Raw genomic sequence first — 11,887 nt, 5'->3', positions numbered from 1 at the left:
TTCCAGGCTTTGCATGTGCCGGGGGTACAGATGGATGGCACACCGCAGGGAGGGAAGCTGTCCTCACGTGGGCTGAGCTGAACCCAGTGCTACCATTGGTGGTACCAAGTTTTGTGCCGTTGCCTCTGCTGCCAGCTCCCTTGGGCATGGGCTGAAACTCCCAGTCGTGGCAAAATTTAAGCAGCTGTTCCCAGCTGTTTGTACTTAGCAGTAAAGCACCACATGAGGAAGAGGAGGGTAGGAGACTGGGACAGCCCCTCGCCAGCCTGCTCCTTCTGCATTCCTTTGATGCGGAGGTTGCTGTTTGCTCCCACAGGGAGGGTGGCAGTCCGGGCTGAACCCTCAGCATCCTGCCCGAGGACCGGGGACATCCCCCTGCCCAGCAAAATGTGCTGCCAGCACCGGGAAATCCTGCGGGCTTGTGCCTTTGGCACTGCTACAAGGGAGGTGAAGTCAGTGCAGCAAGCAAAGTACAACATTTTGCTTTTAAAGCAGACAAAAAAAGATCCCACAAAGATGCACCATGGTACCATTAATGTTGCAGGACTTGCTAATTATTTACACGTTCCTGACTTACAAGCATGTGACTTTTTGTAGCCTTCACTCTTCACTGGTGTTATTTTTGCATTTTTTTTTTTTTTAGGGTGACAAAGAAGAACTTCAGCTTACTGTCTGCTGCTAATTAGCTGTTTAGCTCTTGACCCACAGTTGAAAGGCTTGTGTGACTTAGTCTCACAGACGTTGCCAGAGGAACCTCAACAGCTTCTCTCTCTATACCTAGTGGGGATGTGGATTTACAAACACACTTTAAGGAGTTTAGTCTGAGGCTGAGCAGTTGGCTGTGTTTAAAAGCTCTGCTTACTGCTCTGTAAATCCAGAAGATTTCATAGGTTCCTTCTCTTCCACAGAAGAGCTTGTAAATGCCTTGGACCAAATAGCTGTGCAGTTAATGAACTGTACATACCAGGCACTATGTCCAGCTATGAATTCACACTTAATAGTTTAACAAAGATGTCTGGTTTCATGTGTTTTTCATTCTTTTTTTTAATAGTGATGGTCTTGTCAATTAAATCCATCTTTAAAATAGATTTTACCAAACATATGTACTGCCCATTGAGATTCATTTAATGTTATCTTTTCAACATGCTTTTCCAAGAGAAATAAACGACCCAATATTCTATTATAATAGGTTGATTTTTTTTTTTGGTTTGTTTGTTTTCAACTTCCCTAAGTACCAAACATCTGACAGGATACTGTAAAACCCTCTGGAGGAATTTTTCTTTTACGGAGAGATCAGTGTGAAAATTTTCAGTCTGAAATAGATTTTCAAAAGCATATGCTGCTGCCTCCATTTGTGGATTTCAACCCAAGATACTCCAAGTATGATTTTTCAGGGATGCTGAGCAAACATAACTCCTACAGACTCTAGCCAGAATTTTTCCTGTTCGCCACTGCTGCAAATCAAGCTCTGCATTGCTAAGGGGACCAGAGAGCATTTCTTGAACAGTTTTTACCTCCAATATTTCCTTACTGTGGAAATAGGCTTAAGTGATACTTGATGGCATTCAGTCACAGATGACACAGTTCATAAAGCTGAAAAAAGAAGCAAAACTCAGGTGGTGAAAATTCACCTCAGTGCGTGAGAAAGAGGGGAGGGGGAGAGTTTGTGAGTGAAAGCTTGACTGACTGAAAAGGAGACAGATGGTTTGCATCTACCAGCATGAATATTACAAGCTTCAGGTGTCCCAAAGTGCTGTGAAAAGCAACATTAGAAATTGGTGGCAAGTAATATGTCCAAAGGTATCCAGGAAGACAACAGCTTTTGCCTCTGCTATAGGTAATTTGGGGAAATCTTCCCTGACTTCCTTTTTTTTTTTTTAAGAAAAAAAATTCCTTGCTGAGAATGAGGAGCACAAATTGATGCTGGTTCCGTTATAAAATGCTACATGTCTAAAAGTATTTTTACTGTTTTTTTTCAATATTGCTGGATCACACCCTCCTTAGCACCCCCCCAAAACTCTGCCCCCCTCCATCCTTTTCTATAACTTTTAATCAGATCCTTCATTTCCCCCAAGCAGGCAGTCCTTAATTACATTTTACGTAATTTACAATGCAGCACAAGCTGGTCAAAACAGCTGTGGGAAAGTTTCTGCTTTGTAGGAAATGTTACTGGGGAGGATAATTTTGCGGCCAAATGGAGTTTTCCTTCATTTGTATTAGCACAGTGTCTTCTATCTCCTCCCAGCCAGTTTCCATATGCACAAGGAGGCAGCATTTCTTCCTGGTCACACAGTGGTTTTCTGCATTTTCAATTTTGTGAGCCAATGTTCAAACATGGATGTTTATTGCTAAGATGTTGAAGATCATAGTGGGGCGTTTGGTACTCGAATACCACTGAAAGGTTTCTGTGAAATCACTTAAATTTACTAATGCTTCTATGGGATGCAGAGCAAAACATTCACAAAAGTAGAAGTTCACAGATCTTAATTTAGACTTTTCAAAAACAGTAATTCTCACTTGACGCAAAGAAAATACTGTGGTCTTGGCCAGGGTTCCCTGATTTATTCCTGATACTGTGTTTTTAAAGTATTGCTATGAGCTGACTTGTGGCTAAATGGGCTCTTATGACAGTTCCTTCCAGTTACCCTCAGAAACCTGTTTGACCTGAGCTAATCAAGCTCAAGGTGGCATTGGCTTGTATTTGCTGCATTATGAATCTGTCCCAGAAGACATGCAGAGAACGTTTGTAAGCATTTTCCCAGCAAACAATGCAAGATGTGATTATCCTCTCATGCCAGCTTTACCGTGGTGTAAGTCTGTTTACTTCTATGGGGTTATTTGTCACTTACATGGTTACAAGAAAGTACACTGCAAGACCCTAAACATTAAGGGTTCATGAGAGAACGCAGGATAAACTGTTTACATTGAATCACAAGAGTGTGATTGCTGAGCTAATATTTGCAAAGCATCCTTTCTTAGCAAAACCGATTTTTTCTTTCTATGAAATAACCTCCTACAGCAGAACTGTGATATGTAAAGAAATGTGTTTCATCATTTGTGTTTATGAAAATATTATTCTCACGTTTCTTTTATGTATCTGTTATTAGATCTTTTATTGGTTGTTAATGGATATTATCCAGCTCTCAAGGGATCTTGGACATTTTCTCAGGTAACTTATCGAAAGCTCTGAATTCTGCAGATCCTGTTTTGTCCTCCTGATCCTCACTTCCTAGTGTTCTCACTTCTTGTTCACTTTTTATCATGTAGTATTGTAAGTACATTAAATTAGTAACGAAAAATGAAACCACAGGAGTCCACTGCATTCTAGATAATGCCCGATATGCCTTCTCACTTGTCTGTGTTACATTATAGTGTCATAACTTTCCTTTACATCCAATAACATTTTTCATTATTGCACCATCCACAGCACAGAACTGTAGGGGTTTGTTCAGATTCTAACAATATTTTCCTTAAGTAAATCCATATCTAATAACAGCATTTATTCTCTCTTTGGTTTTCTTGCCATGTAGTGGAAGGCAACACACTGGTTTCTCTTAGACCTCGTATTGGTTTTACAGGTACTCAAACATGTCATCAACAGATATTAAAGAAAATACATCAGAAAATAAAAGAGGCCAAGGAGCAGCGATGCTCAGGGGCTACAAACGCTTTAGCTCTGTGCCCTGGTGTCATGGGGATGAAATGTGAATTTGGCAGCAAAGAATGGATGGGGGGTCAGTGGCTTTGAGCTGAGATCACCCCCAGGTGAGCATGTGGAGGCCGCCCAGGTGATGGGCACAGCTGCCCCCCATCCACTGCAATCAGCTGCTGTTAAGGCAGAACCTGTGGCTAGTTAGTGGCTTTATCCTCCCACCCCCTCCCTCCTTTTTATTTTCCCTCCTTCTGTCTGTTGGTTGGTTTGTGTCTTGGTGTGGGGTTGTTGCTTCCTTCTCCTTGGTGGTGTTCCTGCTTGTCTGGGCTACCCGTGCTCTGGTGGCTTTGGGGAGTGCTTGTCTCCTGAATGCACTCTTTCTGGAAGCAAACATAGTCTGTTTTTTTCTGTCTGGAGACGCTTTTGCAGTTACTGGGGAGGACAGGAGTCTATGAACTGTTCAGAGCCCTTAAAGTCTCTAGGGCTCCTTCCTGGCCGTGGTGGAGTGTGAGGATGCCCTTCAGGGTAGGCCTTGCTGCAGTTTTGGTGCCATGTGGTGAGTAATTTTAATTTCTTGTACCAGGTGACTGGGTTGGGTGTTCCTGCACAGGCAGCATGTGAAGGTGGCGTGTTTTGTCCTGTAGAGATGAACTGTGGGAAACAAAATGTGTATGCAGGGAATCCTCTGATGTCCCCGAAGTGGAGCAGTGGAAAGGATGAATTTCTTTGAGTACTGAAGTGAGCTTAGTGGTTGCAGTAACTGAAATAAGTTGCTTGCTTAGCATATTTGTTGTTAAATGTTTTTATTTCCAGTAACTTCCATTTCCCCTTCACCAAATTTTATATTGTGAAGGAAAAAAAACCTCTGGAAGTACTTTTAAAGGTGTTTCTGTGGCCCAGCAATAGGTTGTCCTTTCAGGGTTTCCTTGTTCCCTGAGGCCTGTCTCTTGCCCCTGTAGGGATAACAGGGATTCTGCCATGGAGGTAGGAGCTGCGAGATTTAATTTATTCAAGTCTGAAAGGCACTGTGAATCTAGCTTCCACTTTTAGGTAGTCACCAGGCTACTAAATAGCAGCTTTTCAAAAAGCAACCCTCCGTGCACCACTTTCCATGCGAATTTAACTGCAGGGCCGCCCTGCCAAGCCTGCAGCCATGAGGTGGTGGAGGGGAGCAGGGGTGATGTGTGTGTGCCGGTAACTGGTGGCCTCGGTCCCTGGTCAGCAGGAAAAGCAAACTGGGGGGACAGGAGGTCCCAGACAAAGTTTCTTGCCTTTGCTGGCTGTATGTTGATACGTCTTGTTTCTCTCTCCATGGCTGGCTCATTTTGCAAACGGGCAGCTTGACACGGAGAGCGATTGTTGATGGCTTGAGACTTCTGCTTGTTGTGCTGGGGGTGCGAGGACCCAACTGTCGTTTACATAAGTACCTGCCATTACTTATGGTTATGTAAAGTAGGGATGAATATCTAAACCCAGGATCAAAAGCTTCCTACACATGAATGAGTCTGTTAAGGGGGAAAGAAAACAAGGCAGAGCTGTGTCAGTGAAAGCATGGGTCGCTTCACATTTTGGTTTGTGGAAGAGCTGAAAGTAAAGACAAACAGTGAAAACATATGGTATTTCTCAACCAGCAGGTCAGTGGGGAAAGTAATAATGGGAAAAAAAAAAAATCCCCTTCTCCCTTGCATGCACACAGGCACAGAAAAATCCACTGAACTGCAGGGAGAAGCCAGGCAGGATTTTGAGGAAGGTTTTAGTGAAAGAAGGAGGAACTATTGTTTAATGGGAAGTGACTCAAACTGCCTAAGCACACCACATGCGCTGCAGGAGGCAGCCAAAAGGACGAGTGGCCTGCTCTACCTCTCCTATGGCAGGCTTGGCTCCCATCCTGCTGGATGAATGAAAAAGATGAGTTTGTTATTTGAAGGGTAAAAACCATCCTCCTCCAAAAATGTTTGTGTTTTTGGAATGCCTACACTGACTTCAGATGGTTTGGGGATCAAAACTGCAGTGCTCAGAAAAAAAACTCGGCATGCTCGTTGCAGCAGGTGTGGGTTATCTGTTTCATCTTGGAGAGGTGGCATGGGAGACAGCCTGATGTGAGGGGCTGGCGGCTGCTCCTGCCACTGATCAGACAGAGAGCTGCAGGAGGTGTTTTTACTGCATGCAGCTATTTCTTCCTCCTCCCACAAAGAGGGATGGCAAGCATAGCTGGTGATAGTGGCACAAAACCTTTGCAGCAAAACACCATCTCTGATGCAAGCATTGTGTGTGCGTGCCCAGCTCTGCTCTGCAGCCTGGGTAGTGGCTCCCCACCTGCCTGGGGGTGGCTCTTGTATGTTTGCAGATGGGAAAAATACTGCTGTTGGTGCACTTCCCTTAGAGGGAAGGAACACCTGAGTATTGCATACAAAGGAGGAGCTGTGATAATTTCTTTGACTCTGTCAACTAAAGCGGCTGTAGGATGTGCTGGTGACTTCTTCTTACAGTGTTGGCTAGTGATGGGTTATAGTTGAGCCTCCCCAGTACTAGCTATGGGCCTTGTGGAGCAGATAAAATCTTGGGGTAGTTTGTGTGGTGTGTTCTTTCTTACCACTGTCCTCCCTGACTTACACCTCTGTCCCCTCCTTGAGTTACCATCCCATGCAGAACTCCCCTAGAAGCACTTTCCTTCCTGTACACCCCCTGCAGAGCTTCACCTCCTGACACCGATGGAGACTTCAGCTGTGAGAAAGCCAGGATTTCTGTACGCTGGCTGTGAGGACCAGAAGCCATCCAGATTACTAAACTTTCCAATACAGCCTCTCTAATAGCATTTATACACAATAAAATGCCTTATTACAAATAAGGATTTTAATTCTAAGCTTAGCTTGATAGAATGTAATTTAAAGCCATTTAGGATGGCTTAGCCTTCAAAGCAAACTCAAGATTGTTTAATTAGTCATGCGAGCCACTGAACGCTACCCATAACACAAAACAACTAAAGTATTTATTAGTTTTAGAGCTAAGTTAAGCCTTGCTTGTTCTAAATTTTCAATAAAGTGCATCAAGTGTTAAGCACATCTTGCTTTTTCCTAATCTTCTAATGCTCAGTAAATTTTATTTGTTAATAAAAGCATAGCCCAAGTGTTGCAAGATGTAGAATGAAACCCAAATTTAATCAGTTCTTGTATGCATTAGAGGAAATAGTGGCAGTAGCAGTGTTTGGGATGTTCTGAAAATTTTTCTATTTTTTTAAACTGTCTTCAAAACAAATGCAAACCAGTTCAGACTTTTTGTGGCTTCTGAATGTCTTTTTTTTCTATTTCCTAAACTTTCTGAGGCAAGCTATGCTAAGAAATGAAGTCCTAGTAAGTAGCCCCATAGAAGCTGGAAAATGCAGCAAGGAGTTAGTGAATATGTTTGTGTTCCACAGGAGAAAAAATATGGTCTCCACGGTTTCTTTCAAGAAGGGGCTAGCACAGGCAATGCCAAGGTTTCAGGGTTTACATTGGAACCATTTCTGATGGAGTCAATATGTAGACAGTTCAGGGTTGCAGAGTTTCTTATTGCTTGTTTGTACTGTTTGGATGCATGGATGTCTGACCGGGATCATAAGCATTGCTCAGACCTGGGTTATACCCAGGTTAGAGAAGCAACGTCTCAGCCCTCTGATTTGGGGCACGTGGACACAAACAGATTTGTACATTAAGAAGGGTTTGTGTTGGGTCTGATCTGGGGTTTCAGCAATCTGTGGTGCGGTACTGTCTGGAGGTTTGTCCAGGATTTGTTATGAGGACAGAAGTTCTCAACCATGATTCCAGGACTGACCAGCCTTAAAATATCTCCCAGACAAAAGCCTCTCCCAAATAGCCATGTTCTGTGTCTAGATGTGTATCCATTGATATCAGACAGCAAATGGAAAAAGACCAGGGAAAGACAGACAAAGAGCTAATGTGAGCTTGTGTGTCTCCAGGAAAGGCATGTGATCTTCAGTAGTGACCCTTCATGCAAAATTGGTGCTATTAGACGTAGACCCATCAGAAGAATTTGACTTTTCTGCCTCCATGGACTCTCCCCTTGCAGGAGAGCCTATAATGCTTCTGTGGTGCCGGGAATGCAAAGGGTTGTAGGTCGAGACCTGCTGAAGTAGGATTCAGCCATTTTATGTCTCTTTGCTCCCTAAAACGCGTGACTTGCTGCCTGAGAGCCTGAGTCTGGGCCATAGTATGTCTCTGCACTCACTTTTGTAGAGGGAAACCTCTTCTTCAGACTCAAGAGAAATCTTTCCAACAGCAGTGGGGACAAGAATCTGCTTACATGTTTTCTATTCCGGGCTGCCTGTAATTAACTGGTGAGCTGAAATCATTGCCATAATGCTTTTCAAATATTCTGCAACTCTGGGGAGGAAAAAAAGGTTCCTTGTCTCGCTACTTCTGATTGTCTTCAATGCCCCAGGTATTTTCTTGGTCACAGCATTCAGCTTTTTACAGGTGAATTGTTTTCTGGATTCCATTGATGTTTATGATGAATTATGTTTCCACCACCAGTAGCAGCAGCAAGAAATGCATGGCTTTCCTCCATGAAAATCAAGCCTAAAATAACAAAAACCCGTAACAAATTAGCTGCATCATTGAGAGTGGATTTATGTGGCTGCTGTTTGGAAGCAGTATTTTTGGTTTTATGACTTTTTTTTTTTTTCCAAGATAGTGATAAAACAGGACCGTTAGACAACTGTTGCGGGTATTTATTCCGTGCTTTCATAACTGTCCTACTCTAATTCCTCTTCTTTCTATAGTAAAAGAAACCCCTTATTGGTCTATGGAAAGAAGGAGTATAAAAGGGTTATTGTAGTAGAAACTAATGTTATATAAAGAGCAATTCGCCTATGGGAAGAAATCAGCACAGCCTTAAGCAGCAGACTATTTTCAGAAACAACGTGCTTGTGACACACGTGCAAAACATACAGACAAGGCATTTGGCTTGCTGAGCTGCTTGTGCCGACTTGTTCTGGTCAGGATTTGGGCACTGTCAAAAGCTTGGGGTTATTTCTGACTTCAGGGGGGATGCAGCACCTGCCTGTACTACTTTGGGGGCTTTTAGAGCCTTTGGGTTGTGAAATAATCCCTGGTTAAAGCAAGATCTTGCTGGTAAGGTTGCCTTGAGGCTCTGGCAGCACCGGATACCTGCCCACGGAGCATCCTGCCCAGGGAAAGAGGTCTAGCTAGGACCGTGACTGGGCATGCTCTGCCCAAAACTTGTGGCTTCTCATGGAAATGGCTGGATCTGATGAGGCTAAGTTTTCAGACAGAAGTGTTTGGAAAATCCACCATTGTCTCGGCCTTGGAGGGATAACTGCAAAGCAAAGGCTTGGGAGAATGTTGGGTATCTTTTGATAATATGCTCCTATATAAGGACAAAATGTTATAACGCTATTGCTTGTTGATTTCCTGTCATGAGAAGTGTTAGTTTCTGTGGTGAATGAGAGAAACTCTTACATATTATCAGTCTTTAAGTTAATCTGCCCTAAGGCTTTGGTAATTTAACTTCATACCCTTTCAAAGTTTAGTGTTGTGTTTTTTTTCCTTCTTGCTTTTAAAACTTGAAACTTACAGGGGAAAAAAAAACAACCCCAACAAACCTTTCAAAATCTGCCCCCACTCCCTCAGGTGATGCTCTTCTGAAGTGTAAATGCCGAATTATGCAAAGATAAGAACATGAGAAACTTTGGAAAGCAAAAAAAGGTTACCTTGATTAATGAGTAAAGCTGTGTTAATAATGGATTTTTAGTTTTGTGGCCAAACCAAGGAAGGGGTGGGGGAAGGGAAATAATCTAATTGGAAGTAGCACTTGTTTCAAGCCAGAAGTAACACCAGGGAGAAAGAAATGCAGGTGGCTGGGAACCCTTCTCATTTTTAAACTCTCCTCTGATCTCTTCCCATCTTTCCTGTGGCAAGAGGGATTCGGTGATAATGGACGTGTGCAAGGATGTGGTGCAGTCACTCTTGGGAGAGGAGGCTGGACAGGGATGGTAACCGTTCCTGCCAGGAGAGGTGGAGGAGATCAGGGCTGCTTTTCCTGTAGGAGCTGCAGCCAGTTTCTGTATGAAATACCATGCACAGCATTGGGCTGAGCTGCACCTGCTTTGCTCCAGACAAGGCATGCTGCAGGCTGCCTTTTGCCCAGTGGTGGTGGTAAAGGGAATGTTTTGGAAGGTTTTATTTAGGGGACAAAAGACGTGAAAAAGGGGTAACTTGGTCTCATTAATTTTGGGTCTTCTGTGCAGTCTACCACATGTTAAAAGCATGCATGTGTAGGCATGCCCCAGGGTATCCCTATGTACAGAAACTTGTATAGGTAAGAAATTAAATGTGGTCACCTTGACCACTTTTGACAGCCTCTAAGGCTGTTAGGTTAATCTAACCATTTATTTTTAAGCATTTTTTTTTCCAAATCAGTTTTTTCATTTTAAGTAGTGTGATCTAAACACTGATATCAACTAGATGCTGGAATTAAACATACTTTCCAATATGTTGTTACCTGAAAGTTACTGGATAAGCCTTGTAGGTAAAATTATTTTGGTCATGAAAAGCAATTTCTTTAGAACAAGCTTGGTTATAGAGTTTTTGTAGTTTAGGGAACACAAATCATGCTCTCAACATGCAGGTATGAGCTACTTCTAGAGCCTGGTATTTGAGCTAGTACCATTTATCATGCTGTCAGCTTCAGGTCTGAGCAGATTAAGTGTGTGGAATAATGCTGGGATGTTAAGGCTGAAGAAGTCTCCTTCCAAGACTGCAACAAGAATTATGTTCCTGGTTCTGAGTGTCCCACTCCCTAACTACACTTTACAGATGGTTTTACTGTTTGCAGGGATTCTTTTCCTTGATCATTCTTCTGCCTTTCCATGTTTATCTCTTTGTTAGATGACATTGCACAACATACAAGGCTTCTGTTATTTGTCTCTGTCTTACCTGGTGTCCTGTATAACTTTGTTATTGGTGTAGTTTGTCCCACATAAGTTATGTTTTTTCTGCCAGGTGTCACTGGTGAAGGAGATCAGTTGCAGAAATACTGTGATGCTCCTTTTTGAACTACAAGTATTTGCAAGTACCTGGCTTTTTATGGCCAACTGTTTATTAACTCATTATGAGCATGGTGGTTTTGACAACTTAATTTTTTTTTCTATTTAGAAAATGTCATGTCCTTTTTAATTGAGCTTTAGAAAACAGCATCCATTATCCTTATATAAGTCATCCTTACTAGGGAGGCCTGTATTAAGGATACCTTGTTTGTGTCCAGTTCAGCCACTGAAGCTTAACAGCATTCAATTTAATACATGAGCTGTTCGAAATGCTGTGTGCATCACTTGATGCGTGCCTGCCGCAGACCACACCATCCTACAGTGTGTTCTTTGTTCTGTGGGATCCCAATCACAGGCTTTGCAGGTTTGAAATCCCTTAAGAGAGAAAATCGCCCCATGTCAGAGATTTTAATTGATTTTTAAATCAGTCTCTTGATGTGCGCAAGTGAACCACTCGCTTCTCCAGGCAAGGGAGCCGATGGTTATCACTTACTCAATTACATATTGGGGAGACTACACTCAGTTAAGTGAAGTTGATTCTGATTCTCAGGCCCAGAGAAACAAAGATAATTGTAACTTGTAGCAGCGTGTTGACCATAATGCCCAGAGACTATTGTAACTGCTTCATTCTCAAAGTAATTCATGATAGACCTTACAAGGACTGGGTATATAAGACCATTTAAATGCTTAATATTTTAGGGTGTTCAATGCCTAAATAAATTAATCTTACTGTGTCTGCATCCCTTTTGAGAACTGTTTCTGAAGTCACTTGGGAGCTTTGAAAAATGTTGCCCTCCATGCCTAGAGGTACTTGTGTTGGGGGTCTTAGTCTGGGCTTGGCTGAGCCCTGCGATATCTGTTCTTTGTATTTTCCCCTCTCTTCCAATAACTGACACCCCTTGTCTGCCTTCAAAACCAATGAACCTGATGGACTGACTCCAGGAAATACAGTTTAGGTTTGTTTGTGTTTGAACACTTTGTAAGCACCCGGGTGCCTGGGACAGCTGTGCAACAGGAGCTGCCTTCCAGTGGGAAGAGCTTGAAACTTGATGTTATGTCTTGGCAAAATGTGAATAATATATAGTTGTCGACATATTTTTTTATAAGTCAAAGTACAGTTGTCTTATGCAGTTTCACATAAAAAGCACTCACAAAACATTCGATGGGGGAAC

At 42.7% G+C, this 11,887-nt stretch overlaps 1 long non-coding RNA gene across 1 annotated transcript in view; it reads right to left on the bottom strand.

Annotated features, from left to right (window-relative positions):
• Positions 1-611: 611 nt before the first annotated feature.
• Positions 612-11,887, bottom strand: part of LOC308060609 — a 43,887-nt gene continuing 32,611 nt past the window's right edge. The window contains exon 2 of the long non-coding RNA XR_013926811.1: positions 612-11,887. This exon is cut by the window's right edge and continues 18,652 nt beyond it. This is a non-coding gene — a long non-coding RNA (uncharacterized lncRNA).

The sequence above is a fragment of the Falco punctatus genome, assembly GCF_963210335.1.
Source record: "Falco punctatus genome assembly, chromosome: 3".
NCBI lineage: Eukaryota > Metazoa > Chordata > Aves > Falconiformes > Falconidae > Falco > Falco punctatus.
The sequence above is the reverse complement of the archived record's forward strand: the minus strand, read 5'-3'. Positions and strand labels throughout refer to the sequence as shown.